We start from the raw sequence: 24353 nt of genomic DNA on the forward strand, positions 1-24353 counted from the left end.
AGCACCAAAGACATCTGTAAAATCTGCTTCATTCCACACTAGTAGCATCCATCACACAGAGTGCTTAAACCTTTGTGCTGTTTTTGATTTCTCCATGTGCTTCATTTTCCATCCATTAATTCCTTTCGATCCATTCTTACACATACCTCCTACTTCAACAAACCTTTACAAACCTGTACTGTTTCTCAGGTCACACTTCAATTTGTGAAGAAAAAACCCACGTTTGATCTTTTTAGGTCTTTCCTTTATAAAATAATACTTATTCCAAATGGCTTTCCACTGGTCTGGTTAGGTTTTTGTTTTCTCTGTTTTTTTCCCAAGGCAAAAATTATAATTCATCCCGGTACTACTGAGCTCCTCTTTAGCAAGTGCTAAACAACCAGAAATACAGTGGCTACTGGCTAAACTTCAAAAGCCTGGAGTGTAGTCCCAGCATGGAGGCTGCACATACACGTTAGAGCGAGCTGGATGCATTATACATTTGCCTGACTTGGGTATTCACAGCTGAGGAAATCAGGTTGATTGGTTCTGCATCTTTTGTGAACTCTGACAGATCCTGACCCACATTTGTCATCCTAGTCATTTTATTCCAACCATAAAGGCGACTTTATTTCCACTCCTTACCTGCTCACTAGGAGGCAGGAGGCTGGTTTATTAGGAAAAGAGGTAGGCATTAATCAAGTTACGCGTACAACACAGGGCTTTATCTAGTATTTCATACGTTGGCCTCAGCCCATGTTTCAACTCAATAATACGCGGTGTCCAAATGCAAGTGCAGCCTGACCTCCACATCTAAAGTGAAAGCACAAGAAAGCTTCACCTTTCTTTCCCTCCCAGCACTGGCCAAAACGGGTGCCTACACGCAGTATTAATGGCCCAGCCTTGCTAAGGACCCCCAGGCAGACTCTGCTATCATCTCTCTTAGTCGCATACTCGCCCCACGCTGCCTTCAGTGCATCGGCCGGTGAGCGCATGCAGAGGAAAGGCTTCCCCTGTTTTCCCACCTGCCTACCTTCTGCAGAGGCAGGGACACAGGTGAAGCTCTGTACGCCCAGATGACGGGACTTGCCTTGCACTCACACAGCTCCTTACTTGACCTTTTCACAGCCAAACTCCACGCCTTCCTGCACGGAACTCTTTGGCAGAATCGTAGGTCACCTCTCACAGCTTCCTGACATGCACGTACAAAGCTGAAACTTCCCTTCTGCAGATAAGCTGTTTGTTCGTTTTCACAATGTTATCCTGCCTGTGCCAGTGCATGCTGTTTTAAGAGGTAAGAGTACCCATTTAGTTCATCCCCAGACTGGATTGTGACTTTTTTTCTCAATGTAACCTGAGACAACGTGTCCCACTCATTTTCTGATCATGTCCAGATTGTTTCTCTCCCAAGAACAGGACGCTTCATGATTTCTGACACTGAGTCGGAAGCAACTAAATCGCTCGACAGTTTGTCTTTGAACAACAGGGATGGGAATTGATTATGGCTAAACGAAGCTGTCAGACTACGATTTACTAAGACAAAGTCATCTACATCACCTTACTCCTTACAGTGTTTTGAAATTTGCAGACATGTTACTAGTGAGCATGTATCGATCACTGTTCCTTGGATGTGGCAGAGAGGATTTCCCTATTGAGTGGCTAAATGATGTGTATGTTGGAGCAGATTTAATTGAATGCAAGTATGTTATTGGTAATTTTATTCAGAATTGCCACACGAGACAAATCACACCCATTACTGAGAAGTACAGCTCCTGGAAGGGGGCCCAAACCTGCATCTGAAGTTAAAGGCATTGGAAAAATATAGGGTGAAGGGGTGGAAGGAAAACTGTTAATTGATGAGGAGCATTGCAGGGACATAAGAAAGGGGTTCCTCTTATAGAACTCAAACCACTTAAAAACTGAGCGTCTAGACTCCTTTTCCACATACAGATAGAAACCTATTTTAGACAACTATCTGAAGACATAATGAGCTACCCAGTGAGGACAAAGCTAAAAGACAAATTAAAATAAATCTCTTAAAATTAGGCAAGATGATTCTACTCTGTAGCATGAGTCTGTCCTGAGATATTCCTTATTTTCCTTTCCTCTCACAAAATATTTCAGAAGAATAGTAAAACAGGTACAGAGTCGCAGGGGTAAAAATTAGGTAACTGATGTATGCAGGTATTGTCTGTGATACAACGGTTTGACAATACATATACAACAGCCTGAAACATGAATATTTATAAAGCAACAGTTCCTAATTTTGCAAAGGTCTCCGAGTGTGTGAAAAACACTATGCTGAGTTTGCACGATAACAGTAAAATCTAGAAGACAACTAATACAGTCTACCCTTCACTCGGTGTGCAAATGGTATCATCATTGATGTTAATAGAAATTGCACACACACATTTACAAGCGAGTGTAGTTCGGAGTGCCTACAAATCAATATTAGGGCTGAAAATATTATTTCAAAGAAATACACAAGCTATTAACTTGAGTCCTGATTCAGCTGACAACCACTGAATTTTCAGGTGTTGAAATGCCATGTTGAACATGCAAGAGAGAGGAGAGTTGCATGTTGTGAAACTGCATTTATGACCAAAGCAAATCCTCTGATTGCTTACCAGTGGTGTAAAGCAGCATGCAGGGCTGCTCTGACTTCCCTCTGCGTGGAGTAATATCACATGACAGAACCTCTACTGCACGAAATGGCAAGCTGGGGAAAATAGATAAGGAAAGCATTGGTATTGAAATACACAAAGAACAGCAGATACTCTTTATTGTGCAACACATTAAATTATAGCGGATGGTGTAAGTAATTCGTAAGCATCACTCAAGTATAAAAAAAAGCACTTAAAGGAAAAAGTTTGCAAAATTCATGAAACCTTTCTTCCCCCAGTTTCTGAATCCCCCCTTTTGAGATATCCGCAGGGTACAGATGGGAACATGCAGATTTTTAAGTTGGAGTATGTACGTTTCACAAGCCCGGTAAAATCACACAGCGTGCTACAAAATCCAGGCATCAAAATAGCAGGAAACAAAGACAAGATTCAAACTGACACTGAAGATGTAGCCCAATTTTCTCCCCCTACCCCATCCACCAAAGGAGCAGCTCCTTTGCTTCATGGGGAGGGGAACGGCACCTGCAGTCATACTCCTGCACCTATTTTCTTGCACTGAGTGCAGGCTTGTTCGTGCTGGTCCAACACCGACTCGGTGCATACCCAGCTTCACAGATGCCTCAGAAAACACCATGCATGGGGCTTCTGTGAGAATTACATGTCAAACAGGCTTTACTAAACACCAGTGGCTGAAAAGCAATGCCAGTTATGACTAGATACCCTTTCCTGTTCCTTTACTGGATGGCAGATGTCCACATCTGATCCCCTCAGAAAGCTAGGAAATGCCAAAACAGTATGGATGCATACTGAATTGCCAAATTGCCCAAGATCACTGCCTATCAACAAAGAAACCCGCTTCTAATTTCCAGTGAATTACATGTACTAAGGTTTCCAAATTACTGTCAAGTCCAATAGATTATTCACCTTTTCTTTCACCTTCAAAGTCAGAGATAAATACATCACAGGAGGATTGTTTTGTACTCAGATGCAGACATATCCCTTCAGTAAGGGAATATCAACGGGTATTTTCAGCTCGCAGGTAATAATCTCTAAAATTTAAGTCTAAAACACTTACCACACTGTATGAAATGATAAGACAATCTCAGCTTGCCCGCACTTGCCAAAGTCATAGTGAATAAACCCACTGAATGCCTAGCTCTTCTGCCTTTCCTCCTTTACTCAAGGAATGTAATTTTGCTAATGACCTTTCCTTACCGTCTTCTCTTCAATAAGCTGCAGAAGCCTGAGCACTTCTACACGACAACTTGGCATGCAGATCTTAAACAAAGAATTGGATGATCAGGAACAGGACCTGCTAAGCCTCCACAAATGTTTGCATTTATTCCTTACACAGATACTTAGCAGAGGTTTTCATGCTTTGAGCTACGGGCTTCAGAAGACATGGTTGGTAGGTGCTGGCAGTCAGTCTGCTCAGGCTGAGAGGGCATTAGCTACGACTAAGTAGAAGCTGGTTCCCAAAAGCGTTCAGCCCCCGTAAACAGGGTTGTGTTAGTGGTCCTGGATAACCAGCCAGAACCAGCTGCTGCGTCACGCAACGTGCACTGGTTGTGTTCAGACACAGCAGCAGAATTCTGTCAAAATCCCTGGCTCGGTGCAACTGCGGCACAGCTGAGAGCTGGCAGGATCCCCACATCTCACTACCTTACACATCAGCCTTTTTGAAAACTTGGTTGTTTAAACATTAATTTTGTGTTGAAAGAGGAGCCAAATATTTCATATACCATCCACCAGCTGACTGATGGACCCGCACACCATCGACTGATGTCTGCTGCAGTGGTCAAGAGGTCTGAGCCTGGTGGGTTGCCAGCCTCTGGCACAGGGTGGGCAGCTGGGGACGAAGGAGCTGCTGAGCCTGAACGGAGTGAGGGTCCAGAGAGTCCCATCAGCACTCCTGAAGCATGAGCTGTGACCCTCCTGATGACAGTGGGGTTTTTAGCCCAACTTAAACCAACAATAGAGCTGACCCAAGAAAGCCTGAGAGTTCCTGATCCTGCTCCCTGTAGACTTTACTATGTCAAGCTCAGAGTCGCCAGGTATGTAAGCTAGGGGAGCCCACAGGCAGTTTTTGCTTGCTTGGCCAGCATCAGACTTTAGCTTTCATTGACCTTGACAGCAATACACAGAAACTACTTTCACATGAATGAACTATTCTTGAATAATTTCACCAAATATTTTAAGATCCAAGACATTTGCTTTGAAATACTAACCTTTACCTATCCTCCTTTTATCTTCACAAACCAGTCAGAGGAATCCTGCCAAGGCAGTAACCTGTTTGGCTCACAATGAGTTTCTCTACAGGCTCCTTGCAATATTTCAGTGCACCGCAGGCCTCTTGCTAATCATTGAGGCGAACGAGCCTGAGTGGCTGCCTGGAGTGAGCTTTAGGAGGAATCGAACCCTCCAGAGGACAAAATTATAAAAAGAACATGGGTACCTATGGCAAAATCACTTCAGCGGGAGGGAGGAACATTTTGTTTTGTTTTCGTGGGTTTCTTTTGAAGTTGCAACCTCACAAAAGTGAAAAAAAGAAAAAAAAAAAAGCAGCCGTATCTTCTGTGGTTTTTTGCATTTCTCCCCGTATCATTCTGGTTAGTAACTTCCTTGATGTCTCCTTTAACTGTCTTGGATGCGCTCGATTTCCATGCATTGATTTTGTTCTGAACTTAATTTGTATCATATTTTTTCCCTTGTCCAACTCATGAAATACTTTTTTCTTGCTCCCAGCTGCTACTGAACTTCTTTCCTTCTCAGATCATACTTAAGGTCTGGCTACTCTGCTAGATGAGCACAACAATAAACCTCTTCACGTGAATCCCATTGGGAAGTCTGGATTCCTAATCTAACATCCCCTTGCATAAAATGCTCAATGCTACAACTGTTTGCCTATTTTTCATGGCATGATTATTACCATAACTCTGCCAAAATGAATATCAATCTCAAAAACATAGCTTTACTTTTCTATTGCCATCCATTTGCATGAGTTTGTGCATTCTTCTTGTGAATAGCCCAGTGAGCAAGACTGTGGCAAGAAACAGGCTACACAACAGTATTTGCAGAGAGTGAACCCTGTGTATACAGCGGTACCACACTCCCAGCTTGTGACCTTGCTCTCCAACCTAAACAAACTAAACCTGCTGATATTTTCCGTTGGAAATAATGCACCTCTGAGTACCTGCTTCTGAATAAGCTATAGGAAGGTAGGAAAATTTAAGCAAGAAGCCTGTTCTGCCATAGTCACTCGGGATGTTACTGTTGCTGCTTTTCATGTCGGTAGGACTGTTCACAGCTTTTCACCATGCCACACATCCTTCTCACTACAAAAGAGAAGGGATAAAGGGTGCCTGAAATGCAGCCCCTTTGAAATACGCAGAAAGCAGAAATTGTAAAAATTCCTCTGGTGATCCCCAGCTACCTATGAAGATTAGGACTATCCAGAGCTATACAGCAAAGCAACAAAGAAACATCAAATTGGATCAAACTTGCAGCTATACCATCCGTGACCATCTCAGTTCCAAGCCTGGTTCAGAGCCTGGAAGATTGTATGTAGGGCCCAGCAGATGATACCCTAAGCATCCAGTGGGAGAGGCACTCACTCATTTCACTATTTAGCACTATTATGCTTTGTATTTATTCTCTGAATTAGGATAAACGTCTTCAGATTTACTTGTTTGGAGTTTTTTTTCCTGAAAAGAAAGCCTAATAATAAATAGAAAACCAAGGATCTTTCGTCTTATTTCTCTTCATTCTCCAGCCTCTTTGTTTCTGCCTGCATTTGTTTGCAGGCAACAAGGTCAAGCTCCCAAAAGAACAAATATTGTCCTTGAGTCATAGTTGTGTTAGTGTCGAGTGAGCTAAAATCAGGCTTCGAATGGTTTGTTTAGTTTTTCCCTCTGCTTTATTACATCCAAGCTACAAGCAAGTTTGGCATGAGCATCTGTAGTCCCTACTACAAACGCACTAGACCAGAGGGATGTGGTGGCTGCACCACTGTGCTTCACAAACGTGTAAATGAGAGTGTTACACTGGGTCACAGAAGACAGAATTAGTAAATATGCTGGAGCCCAGTGGTTGGGAGATGCAATTAGATGTCTGCTTTGAACATAAAATATTATCCATTTTGTTTGCAGAGCTTGCCATATGGTTCCCTTGAGAAAACAAGACACTAGAGGAAAGCCTTAAAGCTTTTCACACTTTCACGGATGCCCAAACCCGCGTTATTTTACTCAGCCTGAGCTGTTGCTCACAGGCCTTCTTGGTAGGTGTTCTCACCCCCTGGGCCCTCTCGCCAGTTAATGACCTAAGAAAGCCCCATCCCACAGCAGATGACATATGGTGCAAATAGCCAGGCCTCCTAGGAGGAATTTCACCAGAAATGACTGTTGTTTTTGTTGCGCAGACTGAGTCACATCACAAACTTTCCAATCAGATTTCAAATAAAACAAAATTCATGGCAGCCTGAGTCGAGAGCTTTCATTCCTCCTGTTCAAAAGACAGGGCTGATTATACCAGCAACCCCTATACATGCAAGCACTTGTTCAATAGCTCTCCCATTAGGAGTCTGGTCCCATTAAGACTAATCACACAAACGTTACTGTATGAAGTTGAGTTCAAAACTTGACCTGAAGTCTGCATCTGCACATAGCTGATGTCAAATATCTTGTATCTTCCACTTCGGGTCTAGGATTTTCTTGAAAATAACTTTTTCTGGATTGATAGAAAAGGCTAAGCTCCAATGTATGAATGCTTCCTATTACAAAGCCACTGAATATTTCAGGCTTCCAAGGGTAAGATTTGACAAAAGCTGGAGCTGAACCTTGGAAACTGTGTGGAAATCCCCCTTGGTATAAGTGCACGCATAGTACTTTCTCCTATTTTGCCTACAGTAGCAATATGCAAACGCAAACAATAATTTCTCAGAGCATCAGACAATGGATGATCAAAACTGTGTAAAACCCATAGAAGCAACTAGAGTCCTGTGTGGCATTTATGCAAATTTGCCAGCCAACTTCAAACACTTATGAAGCCCATAACAAACCTCACTCTCAGAAACACTTCTGATTTGCTTCCTGCAATAAGTATGTCATTTAATGAAAGTTAAGAGAGATTTAAACATTATTTTGGGCTACAGACGTTGTAATGTATTAAAAAATAAGTAGTAACAAGAATAAACTTTAAAAAGGTATTATAATTAAGACAGTGTCTGAGGTCCTCTTATTGCAACAGACTAACTGGGCAAATCTTAATTGACACCTGTCCATTTAACATCCTTTTGAACAAAAGATATTCTTATTCCAGAGCATAATTATTCAGAGACAGCTATTGGGTTTTAATTTCACACCCTGCCTTAATGACAAATTAACCTGAAAATACAGATAACCCTTTGTTAAATTCAGGCTGCAATCTTTATTTCCAATAGAAAATTATAGAACAAGGTTTGCCCTGTATCTATAAGCAAACAGTACAACCTATGAACAAATTCAGGGGACCTGTGGTTTTTTTATGGTGAACACCAACGTGATTAGCTCTTACTCGTACCGTCTGAAACAAAGTCCAACAAAAAGGAGCCCTGGATCAGGCTCACAAATATTTGCAGAAAGCCAATTTAAACTCTCTGAAGTACTGGTGGATAGGAGCAGTGCCAAGCTGTACTGTTGAAATGATACCGTCCACGATGCAAAGAGCGGCCCCTTTCCCTGAGGCTCAGACCTTGCTCTACCTGGGGACCTACACACGTTCACATGCACAGTGGATTTCCCTTATCTCCACAGCTGTGGTTAGCTCTCCCCTTGGATGCGTATATCATCGGTCAAAGGCAGCGAGTATGTTATGATACATGACTTGGGACACCTCCAATTCCTGATGTGAGTGCTCTTATACAGCCCTCCAGGTAACCGCATGAGGAAGACTCTTCTCGCTCCACTGCGAAGAGCCCATGGAAAGAGGAAGGCACAAAGTCATCACTGGAGCCTATTTCGGTCTCCACCTAAACGTGAAAATAAGCAACAACAGCAACTCCTAAAGACAGTGTTCATTTGCTGCTCACTGCAGCTTTGATGGACTACGGTCAGGCTATGGCCGAGGACTTCTGAAAATGCCCTTCTCACAGCCCAGCTGTGCCTATTCATCATCATCTGCTTCATGGGTATTTTAATCCGACGGGCGGGGGGGACCTAGACTTTTGTGAGTACTAGGAATGTTATGTAAAGAGAAATCTCACTGTTTCCACTGTGAAATTTTGCCTCAGGCAACTTATGAATGTTCCAGGGAAGATATTCACCATTTTCAGCAAAACAGCTGACAGATCCATCTGCTGCTCTTGGTGATATTGGGTGCAATTTTCAAGTGTCTCAGTAACACACGCTCCTGCAGTCCCAGTGAAAAGCCAAGTTCCCCCTCCATGACAATTGCAAAGGAGGCGAAGACAATACACTTTTGTTCTAATTTTTCAAATTTTAAGGGTAAATTGCTTTTGAAATATCTCAGCACCCATGAGCATGAAGTTTGGAGGAACTGATTTTATACAGTTACAATGAGTTTCCTAAGAAACACAGATGCTCAAGAGGGAAATTTCAGGAGCACTTAATACAGTTCTTTTACTTTAGAAAACTTAGCATTTATTTTATCCAGAAGAATACCCATGGAATTATATTTTCCCTACAATTATAATATGGAAACTTCTTGATCTTACTTTTTTTCAACAGCAAAAATATAGATTTAGATCCATTGCAATATCCTATGAAAGCCATGTGGATAACATTTTCAGGTAGGTGTATTAAAAGAAAAAGTAAAATTGCTTCTTTGGGTATTAGCAAATGAAATGTTTCGATTTGACATTTGCTTCACTGTACTAAAACCAGGTTTGATCAAGTGCTTAATTTGGGTTTGAATTAAATGGTTTAGCTGAATCCATATTAGATTTCTTCCTTTACACTTTGATTAGCCAAAGAACCACATTTTTCTTATTTTGAAATCATTTCCCCCTAATTTTTCAGGATGACTCTGAATTCAGAGTGAGTCATTCACACAGGTGTCACAAATTTATGGGTCAGGGAATTTTCAGTCTGCTCTGCCATGAACGTGTGAAACAAGGGCTTGAATCCTGCTTTACGGAACAGCTCGCTATAAATTCGCCTGCATCATAGCTGTATGACATCTACAACATAATCGTAGGCCTGATCACGCACACGGGGTTCGCTGCCAGCAAGCTCAGTTGCCAAATGTCCTGCAAATGGGTTATGAAGGACACAGCTTATATTTAACCCATAGGGGAGCACATCCCCACATGAGTAAGGGAGCTCCAAAGCTGGCAGCCTTTCTATATGCTTTGTGCCAGCTTAATACAATAAATATTGACACGTTGGGTTTCATCTTGGTCACTACTATGGTCCTTGACCCATACCAGCAGCCAGGGACTAGGAAATCGCTGCATCTGACGGTCTCCTCTCCTGTTATTCAGCCCTATTAGAGTATGAGAAAACAAAGGAGAAAGCAGCTCACTGAAACTCACGTTTGGCAGCTGCCAGCCTCTCCTGAACCGCCATGGCCACTTTCGTTTTTCTATGAACACTGCATGACTGCTGGGGGAAGAGATGGCGACGGAGCAACAACAACAACAAAAAATTACACACACACAACTGTGTTCAACGGTGCCAAATCTGACTCTCCCAGTGCTGGTTAAAAAGGCAAAGTTTCTCAGGCTTCCCTGTAAGGTCACAGCTGGTACTTCTATGAATCTTCTTATTACATGGGAACGAGGCAGAGGTTCATAGGGAGAGACAGATGGCGAGGAGCAATGTTACTTATCCTAATGTGCATGTGAGACAAAGAGCTTTTTGGCATACCTCTTGATCCCAGTCTTCGCTGCACCATGTCGGACAGCCGATTCCCACCAAGTGTTCCCCTCCACTTTTTATTCCTCCCCTCAGCAAGTCCAATCCTACTTGTCTTCAGTGTTTATGTGAATCACGCTAGATGTTTTCCAGAGATTTAGGCTCTGATGAGCAAGGGCAGCAAAAACAGCAGCAACAAACAAACAAGCCGACCCAAGCCAAGCTTGCCCACCACCGCGCATTTGCATTCACGTAGGCTACCCCGTCCGCCTGCCCCCTACTGCCAGACCACAAGAGCCGTGGCAAGAGTGGGAAAGGGCAGCCCCGGGGACAGAGATACAGGATTTGGGTTGTAGATGTACATATTATTCACACTGAAAATACAAATTGTGGCTGGGATTTTCAGGTGGGAAGGGCATGGATCTTCGTGTTGGAAGGAGGCGGGGTATTACTTGTGGCTTAAGCCAGGATTTCAACTGTGGGAATTAGAAGCAGGGAAAGAGAAGATAAAAACATAGTTTGCATATTGGTTGAAGCGTAGCTCAAAATATGAGGGAAGAAGGGCAGACTTTGATCTCTGTGGTATAAAACTATCGCTGGGAGGACCTCAGTCATTCCAGCTGAATTATTCTTGGTTTTCAGCAGCAATAGAGAGGAGAATCTGTCCTCCTGAGCCCAACCTCCTTATCCTGCTGCAAATGGAAAAATTCACATAGCACTTCCACTGCCATCGCAGTGGAAATGCATCGGGACTTAACGCTGAAATCATCTGAGCAGGATCTTCTAGGAAAGACCACGCAGAACCAGAGGCAGTACTTCTAGGAGAAGATAAGACAAGATATGGCTCCATCACATGGCAATTGCTCTTTCAGACCACCTGCCAAGGACGCAAGCTCTTCATTCAGGCAAGTAACTATTTATAACCAGGTTGGCTGTGGGGAAACCCATCCCACCCCCCGGAAATGTGATAGCCAAAAATGTAAAGAAAGCTCCTCAGATTGGCACTCAAACAGTGGAAGGAGGAGGAGCTGGACTGGGAATTGGCAAGTTGAAGCAAGAAGATGAAGGGAATTGCTCGTCCAGGGTATTTTTAGCTTGTGGTTCTGTAGGCAGGAAGACAAATGGAAAGGCAGATCATGATTTGCAGCTCACACAGGACTCTGAGCAACTCCAAACTGGCACTCCACAGCAAAGGGAGAGAAAGCAAGACAAAAGCGCAGCAATTTTTTCTTTTTTTTTTCTTTTTTTTTTTTAACTATCACTAAAACAGTCCCAGTTTAAGTCCTCACCAGAGCAGATGATTTTGCATTCACTTTAATACCAATTAAATTTAACCTGGTTTTACTCAGAAGTAACTGGAGAACCTTCTTCCAAACAAACCAAGCAAGAACTAATATGATGGAAATGTGACAGACTGACAGCACAGAAACTTAAAAGCCTACAGTAAAAAGAGTTCACGATCAATCCTGTAGAAGCTTTACTAATGCACACACATTTATCTATACATTAAGAACCCCATGTTGATTTTTGACCCACGTAAATTTTCATAGCTTCAGCAAAGGGAGGCTCTAGATCTCAGGCTTTATGGCATGTCAGCCTCTAGCATCGTTCTGCCTGCAGTCCATGTAACCCAGGCCTGGCAATCCCGCTAGCTCTTCCTGAGCAAAATACCATCATCCACCCTCAGCTGCAGTGGTGGTGACTTGCTGACGTGGGAAGCCAAGGAACAGCGTCCTTCTTGAAGAAAAAAACTCATTGACGTTGATGAGCTACTACAAACCCAGAGGCAGTAGTCTAGTAATAACTTTAGATTAATTACCATCATCTCACTCAGGACTAGGTACAGGGCAACGCTGCAGCCATCAGCGTTCCTGTGACTTGTAATTAAAAGAGAAAAGGCAGCACGTATGCATGCATCCAGGTACATTTAAAATGAATACTGAAAATGCTTGACAAACTTTTGTGTTTACTATTTACTTGTGATTTTTGTAACAACCACTAAGGAGGAGGAAAATAAAATTTCTTTTGGCATCATTTTGGTTTCCTTCATGCTTGTAAGCAACTCCCACTGTCTCCACTACAAAAGGCAACACTGCTTCTTCTGGATGTCCCACAACACTTCATGGCCAGTTTCCAGCTCCCACTACAACACGTGGGAGTTTCCCTATTGACTTCAGTGGGAAATAGGAGCAATCAGCACCTCAGAAAACTAATTAACTTCCATGAGTCATCTGAGCTTTGGCCTAAGGCCTAAGCTGACTTGTCCAACATCAGGGGCAGACATCTACTGACACTGACTTTAAAATTCAAAGCATCCCTTCCACCTCTAGATATAATTTCAGCTAAGACCTGCTGTAGCAAAGTGCTTCAGGATTGGAGAGTCTCTGAAGTCTGCGGGACTGCTAACTGGTTTACAGGTTACTGTGTCTTTAGCACCTTACTGGAATGGGCCCCAGGTTCTGCTGTTGTAAACCAGGGCACTGGATTCATGGAAATATACCATCCCTGCCTTTGGCGAAGAATGCACTGCTGAATGCAGTGATCTAAGCTTATATCCTCAAGTCCTCTGGACTGAAGTATGCTCTGAGGTAGGATTTGAAGATTACAACTTTCCATATGCACAACAGCCCAGCTGCAACCCTAGATCCAGCTGGGATCTCAGGCAGAGCGACTTTGTAGGCACGTAGTGGCTCCACTTGCTGATGGGCAATGGGCAGAGGTGCTGTGCTGTGGATGGGCTGCACAGCGAGCTCACGGCCAGCCAGTCCTGGCCAGTGGCACAGCTGGAGCGCACCAGTCTGTACCAGCACTGTAGTAACTTGTGATGCAGGCACCACGCTTTACACATGTCATGAACAAAGCATGAAACGAAAGGTAATAGGTTAAATATATTTTCCCCCCCTCGATGTTACATGCTGGCAAAAGATGCCTTATTTTGCATCTCCCATTAGTGCAACAGTCCTAATTATATACCTAATTCAGAGAACATTTTCACTAGACAATTTTAAGAAAAGCTGAATTTACAGGTTAAATATCCATAATATTTCCAATATGCCTCATACTTCTGCCAAGTATCGATTTCCTAAGCTGCACTGATCACACACACACACTGTATTTCCAGTACAAATATTCAAACTTGCACCTTGATTTCTGCACCTCTTTTACCACTGCAAATAGTTGTAATAACAACACTAGCAACAAAACTCTATTAATATACTCCAAACTAAATAACTAGAAGAAAAAACCCCTACAGTGAGCTGAATTGGCATTCATTATTCCAGTTGTTTCATATCTTTAAATGATTCTAGTAAATCGATAAAGCTCTGCAAAGCGGCTGTTGTCTGCTGATTTCTAACTCTAGTCAGTGGCATCCACTCTTTAGTGCACCACACACTTGCTGTGTAGCCATTAGATGAAAGCACTATCACCTGTCAAACAAACTGCTAGAACTGTGATAAATTAATGATCAAATAGTACAGTCTGATGTACAGTAGCAGTGCCGAGGCCAGTTACAACCAGGCCTCATGCTTTAAAAATGTAGCTGACATTAAAAAAAAATCAGCCATTAAAGAAAAATGTCACAGAGCTTTAAAAAAAAAAAAAATCTACTTAAAAAATGACCACATAGTGATACTCCAGGATTTGAGGTTTTACTTAAAAAAAAAAAAAAAAAGTACTGAATGTTAACAGTAAAACCTTTCTGTGTACTATGAATTTTCAAGGCAAGCAACAACGTGCAGCTAAGCAGAAAGGATGTTTGTATTTTTTTGGTAAGTAGTGCTGTGTACAAATCTGTACCTCAGAGGAATCCTCTGGTGTGTCATGGACAGAACTCTTGTTTGCAAGGGAAATGTCCCAAGTTCTTTTTCTCCCCATAATGCTTTTGATTTTTGACATCATGGGTAAGATATTTCAAGGGAGCTCCATATCACTTCTAAATATAAACAATACAAAATAAGCCTTTGCTTTTGAAGCACTTGACATCCTTTGAGCTTTGAATTTCAGCTCCTAATAACTCTTGATGCTCACTGCATTAATGTATAAAGTCCTTTTTGTGAGCTAGAAATGGTTCCTCATGTCCCTCCTGCCATTGGCTTTATGAGCTTAATTTATTCTTTTTAATATAAAATCTCATTACCTGAACATGACACCACCACTTCCATTTTATCTTTGATATAAGAACAGAGAGAAACCAAAATCAAACCCTTAAATAAAGTCTGTAATCATCTCTCACTTTCTCTTGCTGTTCAAATTTCTAAACAAAATTAAGTAAAAATACCTTCCAGAGCACACTAAGAAATGTAAAGAGCTGGGGGGGGGAGAAGAAAATTACTTTATAGTGAACTAACAAGGGACATAATTACTTACACAAGCAGCATATCTTCTTCTTGATGATATTCCTTCATGTTTATTTTGCTATATTTGTGAAAGATGGAGAATGCCTAGGAAGAATGCATATGCTGGAAAGCTTGATCTATTGAAATAAGTCCTGAACAAAGAGTTGCCTAACCTCAGGCAAAGCATACTTTTTCTAAACTTTACTTTCACATAAGACACTCAGACTTTAAAATATATATTAATGGATTTTAAAAAAGATTCTTTCAGAAACTGAAATAATTAAGAAAAAGCCACCTCTTAGAGAATTCGCAGAGGCTGAGGATTAAGTTAGGACTTCTTGAGTCCTGATTTTAACAGAAAATTGGAGTGATCTGTGTATTAGCACATGAAAGCATCAGTTCCATGCACTAATGGCAGTTCCTTTATGCTGTTGTTGTTGGTAGAGATGTGACTTAAGCATTGACTTAAATTATGAATTTGGCAGGGATCAAACTTCACGATCTAATTATGTCTTATGGCTCTCACTGAGTCTTTTGAGGTAGCTGGTTGTAAATATCAGGACTTTTTCACATGGAACGTGTTTTTCATCAGAATCCACATCCCAGATCCTGGAGGATCTTTATGTTCTGTCCACTTACATGGAAACCTTCACTCAACAATTCAAGGCTTACATCCCTGGAAAACTATATTTTAACTGTGAAACGTCATCTGTTCCCTCAGAAAGCCTAAGACTTGTAAATATTTTAACTCCCGCGCTGTGCTTTTTCCTCTGATACCAACAATAATCAGGACTGTATTCATCTGAGGCTACTGCGCTGCAACTATTGCTGCGAGCAGCTATTAGAATTGAGTGAGAAAACTAAACTATGCAGGCTGTATTGCTGAAGCTTAATTTCAGGTGGCCTATGACAATCCCATTTCCTACTCAAGCATCACTCAATGCTTCGGGATTAAAGTGTCTTTTAAAACCATACCGACTTCAAACATTTTATAGAACAGCAATAGGAAGCTGGATTTTGCTTTCGCACCAAGGAAAGAATAGATGAAACCCTCTGAAAATTAGTGCAAATGGATACGTGAGAATTAGGCTCCATGAACTCACTGTCCAACCGCACTGGGAAAAGAAGAAAGCTTGCTAACGGGGATGAGAAATTGATATGCTGTTGAATATAGATTGGATACATTGATTCTGATGTACAGACACATACTGCAATAATTATATGAAAGGGTACAACACTTGTGAATTAAACCATCTTAGATGACTTGAGCTCATCTTGTCATTTATCCTTTGTTTACTTTTCCAGTATTACAAAGTACTTTTACATCTAATTAAACATACTCGTAACATTCCTTCCATCAGATAAACAATGCAGCTGCTTCCTCTGTCATATAAGAATGGAGAAATCAAGATAACACGGTATTTATTTTTATTCTAGTTCTCTGTCAGACACTTCACATTGAAACTCATGCAGCTGCAAGGTCTATCAGTGGTATTTCCAATCCATATAGATACTAAAAGAAGTAAATATCTCATTATCTACTTAACTATGATAATCTGTTTGCATTAAAAATTTTGGCAGACCAGGTAAGGGCAAACTGAAAGCGCCTTCAAAAAAATGACTTATTAACAGACTCTACAGTGATGAAATTCTTCAAGATAAATTCCATAGACAGTAAAAGCTAGCTTAAGCTACTGATTTGAAACTCTTACAGAAGGTTCACATTTTTTTAAATAAGTAGCAATTAGTCTGAAGGAATCCATTTATCTCCTCTGAAGTGACTGAAATAAAGAGAAATTAGATAAAACTACATGTAGAGAAACAACTAAGTGATAATAAGAATGCAATCAGATAATACTGAACAAAAATTATAAAGGCAGGACAATAATATATAGTTCATTTGCTTATTGGAGGCTTTGATTCATTCCCTGTGGTAATAGTAAAATTTAATAATATCTGTATACTTACAGTGTTCTGAAAAAAGCACTACCATTATACATTGTTATCCCTGTAGGTTGGATGACAAAAGCCTGGGGCAATACTACCATCAAAGCATGTGACATACCCAACATAAATCTTCTAATCTTCATAGGGACGACAACTGTCATTTTTAAAGTGCATGGCAAATGAAGAGGGCATAAGAAAGGAAACTTCTAATTTTTTGAGGGTGCTAGCGGTAGGGACTGTTTAAGTCTACACTGTGCTTTAAAATTGCAGTAGCAAAACCCAGGTAATTCACTTGAACAGTTGTATAGATTTCTTAATGCTTAAAAAGTGCTGTCCAGGCTGGGAATAACCATCTGTTCCTTCGAGAACTCATACTCTCTTAGCTAATATATACAGCTAATACACTCTATAGCTTATATGTGAAAAATAGATCAATGACTGTCAAAGGAAGATATGTACTATTCCAGCAAACAGCTCTGCTTAAAACTCTCTGCTTTTTTTTTTTTTTTTTTTTTTTCTGATGGTAACTAGTATTTTTTAAGCTCTGCAAATGAAATAAAGAATCAGTAGTCTGGTGATGTCCATTTACATTTTTTTGCTCATGTAATTTTAAGTACTAGCCCTTGTCTGGTTCTCTTCGTTTCCTTGTGTTACAGAACGTGCCACCGACGGTGTGAATCACCCACCCCGGTATGCTGAATAGCATTGTCACTTTAATGTTCAACATGGAGTTTTCTTCTTAACATTTTTTCTCATTACAGCAAGATTCAGTATTGTGAGACACCTTTTGTTATGTATAGATGAACAAAAGCAGTCAGAACAAATTTAGTACACTGGGCAAGGCAACTAGCAGTTGACAACACTTAATAGATAAGATACTCTATAATAGATATAATCTTCTCTTAAATTTTGCCTTCCTGGGACTGCATAATACATGGGTCAGACAGATTAGTGTCATATGCTTTCAGATAAAAAAGTGATTGCAGAATCTAGATAAAAAGAAACAAAAAACCCATAAACCTCCCAAACCATGACTTCAAGACATGTTTTAGCCTAAGAGCTCCCAAAATAACCAACTGGCGTTTTCCCGTGGCAGCTATACCTGTGTAAATAAAGATTTTACACAGGGTCTCTAAGTCATTTTTACTGTGAGTAGCGCAGTGAAACTGTAGTCCAGGAAAGAGGATCATAGACTAATGAAATTAGAGCAGTTAATGACACTTGAAAACACAGCCATTTTAGTTCCATTAAGTGGCACTAGAATAACCAGTCAAATCTATACACCCAGCAACCTTTCCCTATATCTTAAATTAAAAACAGTGGGCTTGTTTACCCGCTTAGATTCCTTCCACTGACTTCAGTGAGATGATGACTGGACCAACTGTCAGTGGGTTTCTACAAGTAGTAGAGTTAGTTAAACATTAAATATTTTTGTTTAACCGCTAAAAAAGAAAAAAAAGTGATAAAAGAAATCATCTTTCACAGGAACTTCTTTCTGCTACCCAAGCACAAAACTTCTCCTCACTAAAAAACAATCCAGAATGGCAGAGATGACAGAGCCGTTCTCATTTTGAATCAGGCCAGAAATTCTCTAAAGAGTAGGGGTTGGTAGTTTCTTTAAGTGGAGTATGGTACTGAAAGGTGGGACAGAGACTTAGATCTGGCTTCAGATGCTGTGGCGTGCAAAATTTCAGAAACTCGCCAGGGAAGGGACGTTTTTTTTTCTGTGTCTGTTCATCACAACTTGCAAAATGGGCTCCCATTCCCAAGCAGAGCCTCTGGGTTCTGCACCAATAAAAGATACTAAATAGTAAAAAAACCCAAGTGTACTTATATTGAACGTTTAAAATATATACATGGAATTTAATGCAGTCTGCATGTCATTAGTTTTAACCCAGATTAGATTCACTTGATTAGAGTAGATATGACCATTTTAGAATGAAACGCTTGAAAACAGGAACGCTAGCTGAAAAAAATTCCCCCAAATCTCTCATATCATATAAAACTCACGTTTTTAAGTTAATTTATAATTTCCAAAGAACTTCATGTGAAGATGCCAGTTTTACCTGATGCAGAGGTTTGAGATGATGTTTAGCAGTAAGGTAATTGCAGCAGCGGTATACTTCAGCCCAGAAACCTGGAATGAGGCTGGACTTGACAGTCAGCCAGACTCACCAACCTGGGAATATTCAGATTTCTAGTGCAAAGGGAATGAACAGCCTTTTCCTATCAGCTAAGAGCAGCTGAAGCAAATATTCTTGGGGAAAGCTGCAGTACAGTTAGATGTTATGCAGAGAGTTAGTGGCTGATGCTTCTCACTGCCCAAGGGTCAGGTATTCACAGACTCTGAACAAGTCCGGGAGGTCAGCACAGGTACCAGGACAGTGACTGCTGGCAGAGAGGACAAAGAAAGACTAGAAAGTAGGTTTCTACTTCTTTCCATCTGCTACGCTGACACATGGCTGGCTGTTCCATCTGCTACGCTGACACATGGCTGGCTGTTCATTGTCTGACCCACAGTTTGTGCATGGGAGAATATACACACGTATCTAATACATATGTATGTTCATTAACGATACCTCAGTATATGTTTTACAGAAACAATGCTAGTCTGTTTCAGACTGAATGGACCAAACTCTGCAGACCCCTCTGTCATGAACTGTAACACCTCCAGAAGCAGACTCCAAGTACACCTGGACTCCAGTCTGTTAAACTACATGAATTAAGTTTTGCATCGCTAAGTTCATGTTAACCAGGCACAGTCCTGCTCTGCAGTGATTGAACTAGACGCCATAAAAAGTAACTAAGATGGAAGCCTTGTATTAGACCCACAGTGTTGTCAATGCCAAAATTTTGTTTCAGATCTTACAACATTGAATGCTTTTATTTAAACCCTAACTCCTTAAATGTTTGAGATCAGAGAAGAAACTCGGCTTTCATGTAGGCTTCTAGCCTTACATTTATGCAAAAGGCTCAAAAATGACCAAAATATATCCCAAAGACTCAAAAAGACAAGAAGTAGATTAAAATCAATTCAACCTTAATAAAACATAATCGAGAACGCTATGGAAAGCTGCCCAGAAAACAACACTTTCTGAAATATTTTTGTAGGGATCTGCAATTTGATTTTGTAGTACAGTGAAATAACTAATGTTTTTCAAAATGTAAACTTTCCAGAGTTTACAAAACCAAATTTGGTTTTCTATTCTTGTATCAGTCAGTTCACCTTCAAGTCTAGAAATGTTTTGTCAAAACACTGCAAGAAGTTTCCATGTTGAAGAAAGATACATGTTTTATAAGCACATTTAGTCAGTCCTTCCTGTGGTGTGGGTCCCAAGTTATGATTTTTAAATGTTTGGGTTATCTTAAGGTTCACTTGGGGACATCACTGACAAAAAATAGATTCAAACAGCAACAATTTTTTTTCTCCAAACAAATCTTGGATTTCAAGTCACTGTCCATGAGTTTCCTCCAAGGCCTTTTCTTCCCTGGCTTACAGTTTTGTGTTCTTCACTGTGCTGCTGAGGTTTTATGGTCTTTTTATATTAGAACAAATATCTTACAAACCTGCTTTGTTAAATTGCTTCAGGATATGTCACCCTTCCTGCAGGATGCTCACTGCACTGACAGAAATAGACTTCTAAGAGGCCTGATCTGGAATGAAATAAAGTAAATGTTCACATTTTTAACTTACACAAATGGACAAATCAGTCTTTTTGGTTTTAATTCAGCTTTTCACAGATCAAGCAGCTAGGATATAGATTTTCTGCTCTTTCATCTTTTTTAAAAATAAACCTAAATTGAACTCAACATCCTTACAATTGATAATTCTGTATACACCTGTGTACTTCTCAATAATTACTGAAGTATTTGATAGAGCCACCTGAAGATTTAGCCCTCAACTCTGACCAGCACAAAACAAAAACCATCAAAAACTGTGCATTTGATTTGGCCTGCGTAGAACTCACACATGAACAGTAGTAGCCTTTGACAAGCACATGTTGGGAAGATCTCCATGATTTATGCTTGCACTTTTGCAAGCATGATTTACGCAGTCTGGTGTTCTCTCAGCCGTGAACATCACCTATTACTATCAACTTACTTTTCATGTCCCAGTTCACTAGTTACCGAGGACCCAGTGCACAGAGACAATGGCAACATATTGTTCACTCCCTAAATATCCAGCACAGTGTTCTGCCCAGATGTGAAAAGGTAACTTGATTCCAATTAATGAAAGTGACTGGGTCAGCCTGTCACCTCCCATGCTCTTTAAGTGCTACTCAGACATCTATACGCTTATTAAAACCTCAGGCACTCTACATAAGCTCTGCCTTGAAACCAGTTGCCAGAGGCATCACTGCTCAGAACCTGTCTACAGGTCTCTTGGTTTCAGATCTGACATCATACAAATCTCTCTTATCTGCCTTGGCAGCACAGATCAGATGAAAAGCGGCCCCATCCTCACAGAATAATACAAAAAGGATGGAGGTGCACAATAATAAACATTTCACTGCTGCTGTTCTTCACAAATGTACCTTACTGCTAACATGCTCCAAGGTTAGAAAATGCCTACGCCACTTTTCAAACCTCCCTTATTACTTTTATCAGATTCAGAGCAGGGAACTTGTTACTAGAACCTTTTTCCCCAACTAATTGTCTATCCTGTTTAAGGTGAAGCTGGAGCACAAGCAGTAACAGCAAATGATTTCTGGAAACATTTTCACTTATGGATAATTTTTGTCCTGTAGATTGTTTGGTGGTTATTGTCTGAGTTCCCCTTGTTGGTTTTGACCGGATACCGGTCACACAGCATCATTTTTGCCGCAGAATAGGATGGGTAACTATCACAATTACACAGCCTGTATTGCCAGTTAAAAACTAAATGTGGAATGCCTGTAAGAGTGAGGTGTCTCTGACAGAAAGAAGAAAGTGCTCTGAGGTATCTGCCTTCTATCTGCTCCATCCATTTGGACTCCGAGCTACCCAATGTCCAGATGAACACATATGGATGGCAGCACAAGCTTCCTTGTCTCCGCAAGCAGTCTGGAGCCGCTGCCTGTCCTGCAAGAAGCTGTTCAATGGCCCTGCGGCGGCTCGCTGGCGCTCACCTCTCTAGCACCAATGCAACAAGCCCCTTCGACCTCAGAAAGCAGCTTCCTAAAAACGCCGTTGTAATCTGTTCCTGCTTCTCCCAACCCAGTGACCTAGAACAACGGCCAGCCCGTCTTCAAGAGATTAAACTCTTTTTACTTATACGGCGTGCAGCGTAACATTCAGGTTAGGCACATAAGAACAACAAATGGTCTCTTAGAAAGGCTTTGAACTTTATTTCTTCTTCAAAGCAGTTTGGCTCTTGGAGGAAGTGGTTTAATAACTAAACTTGCCAGCACAGGCAGGAAATAGTATTTCCTATGTACATCCTGGCACCAAAACTGGATTGCAGTGGGAAGAGTTTCTGATTTCCTTTAAAAAATGCAGTGGGCTGGGAGGAGCAAAGCATTGCCTTGGAAAGGAGTTCACTCATTTGGATTTTCAATTGGTGTTTCAGAGAAAGTTTGGATCTACTCTGTGGTAAAAATCAAAGGGACGAGAGCCTTTACCAGCAGTGAGTGATAGGGATAGCTGGAGTTCTCCAGCTTTAACAAGAACTCGTGTTTATTATTATCAGAATTTCCTCTTCTTTTGCAGGCTCATTCACAAACTGGCTAATGGGTTTCCATAAATACTAACAAGTGCCGCCTTAAGGCTTTGTTGTGCTGCAACAACAATAGGGAACAGCTGCTCCTGAATAGCCGCACAGTTAATTATACTATATACCTACAGTATGTCTCCATGCCCTACATTAAGAGAGCTATTGCACATGTACCTACTGTCCATATAACAATGGAAGACATTCAAGACAGCCCAACACATTCCAAGCAAAACAAATGGGAACCAGACTCAGATGCTCACACTGCCCTCACTGCAGGAGACATGAAAAGCAAAACAAAACAATGCTACAGCAATAACATTATCATCGCAACAGAATAAGTTTGCATGTATTTTTTCATTTGTGTGCATATCTTTAAAATAAGCATTAGATAGTCTAACATCTGGTTTGTCAAAGAAGTTTGTCAGGTATTTCACAGATGTGTAATACTTTTATTTTTACAATCTGGAATAATCACAGTCTGGCATACAAAGAAATAGCTTTTATAATCACGTTCCTCACCCAAATACGTCCCCATCTCCAAGATATGCACATGAAACATTTAAATTAAGAAATAACTCTAGGATGATAAAACCTATACTTATAAGTGGTTTATATTACAATTTATAACAGGCACATTTGCTCAGATCTTGGCTTTCTTTAATAACTTTTCAATTCTTAGGCCCAGCTGGAAGCCTAAAAATAGGCAATAGAAAATTGGCATGTTTTGCTCAAGGTAATTGAAAGGATACCATGTTAATCTCACCAGGGCCAGGTTAAAGCAGTTCTGCAAGTCTCCAGACGAAAAAACATACAGCATTTACAAAGTACATGTTGGCAACAAACGCAGCCGTTTAATGTGGGATTTGAAATTGAGAATTTATCTCAAATATCTTCTATTCTCAAGATTGATCAAGATTACCAACATTTCTCTCAAACACACTCCAATCTCAGCCTGTTCTCTGACTCTGCCCTGGTTTTGTGACCATGCCTCCACTAGAAGATCTTTTAAGATGCTTGAACCAGTGGTAGCCAAAGGCAGAAATGATAGCAACAGTTGGCTGGAGAAAGAATAATGGCAACCCCTGACACAAAGCTAGGTCTATCCAGAATTTTGTTCGAGCCCAACTTTTTCAGTGGCTCACTGTGCAAAGTTAGGAAAGTCATTTCACCTCCACAGGCCTCAGTTTCTACACACCTACTATAATGCTTGAAATGCTGGCCTGCAAAAAGGCCTTCATAAAGAGATGCTCTGTAACCCCTGTATAAGAGGTAGTTTCCATAATACTTTTTTTTTTAACATGCGATGGTACTGTATTTCAGGAGAATAAAGAAAAATAAAGTTAAAAGGCCAGTCTAAATTAACAAGATAAACATAATCTAACTGCTCTCAAGTCATTCCTCTGAAACCTAAATTGAAGTAATTGCCTTGCCATCAGTCACTAAAGTGTAATTCAAACAGTTGCCCTGTTTTCCTCAGAAATAGTTACAATAAAAAAAAGCACAAATATTTATGGTTGATCCTATGAGATGCTGACACTAGGTGAAGCAAGGATCTTGTAGTTGGTGGGCAGTGATTAGAGCCAAACTTCAACAAGTATTTAGGTACTTACAGCTGTAGAAAATCACATCTCCCTTACTTGTCCCATGAAAATACTGCCTTAACATCTACAGCCTGGGCCAAGTCACGCACTTCCAGTGAAGCTACAGTAATGGCATCAAGTGCAGCTGCATTAGACACTACTCAGGAAGGAACTGTTGCTAATAAGCTGTAATTTAAAATTCTTTAAATTACAAAGTACTCTTTTGAGTAAAACATGACATCTCTGCCAGAGTTAGGCTGCCTGGCCCTGGATGCTACACGCCGAGGTTACGTGTGAGATGAAGCTCCATTAGCAGAAGCCTGTCATTATGGTTGAGCTGAAGG

General features: G+C 40.8%; 1 long non-coding RNA gene across 3 annotated transcripts in view; it reads right to left on the reverse strand.

Annotated features, from left to right (window-relative positions):
• LOC130159186 (uncharacterized) overlaps positions 1-24353 on the reverse strand; it is a 750763-nt gene that overhangs the window by 71358 nt on the left and 655052 nt on the right. For 2 of the 3 annotated variants that reach the window (XR_008825651.1, XR_008825650.1), the window contains 3 exons: positions 22608-22699; positions 20305-20391; positions 2607-2698 (listed from right to left, as the gene is read on the reverse strand). This is a non-coding gene — a long non-coding RNA (uncharacterized LOC130159186). The remainder of the gene's footprint in view (positions 1-2606; positions 2699-20304; positions 20392-22607; positions 22700-24353) is intronic. The other variant, XR_008825652.1, reaches the window with a different exon arrangement.

Source organism: Falco biarmicus, chromosome 15, assembly GCF_023638135.1.
Source record: "Falco biarmicus isolate bFalBia1 chromosome 15, bFalBia1.pri, whole genome shotgun sequence".
NCBI lineage: Eukaryota > Metazoa > Chordata > Aves > Falconiformes > Falconidae > Falco > Falco biarmicus.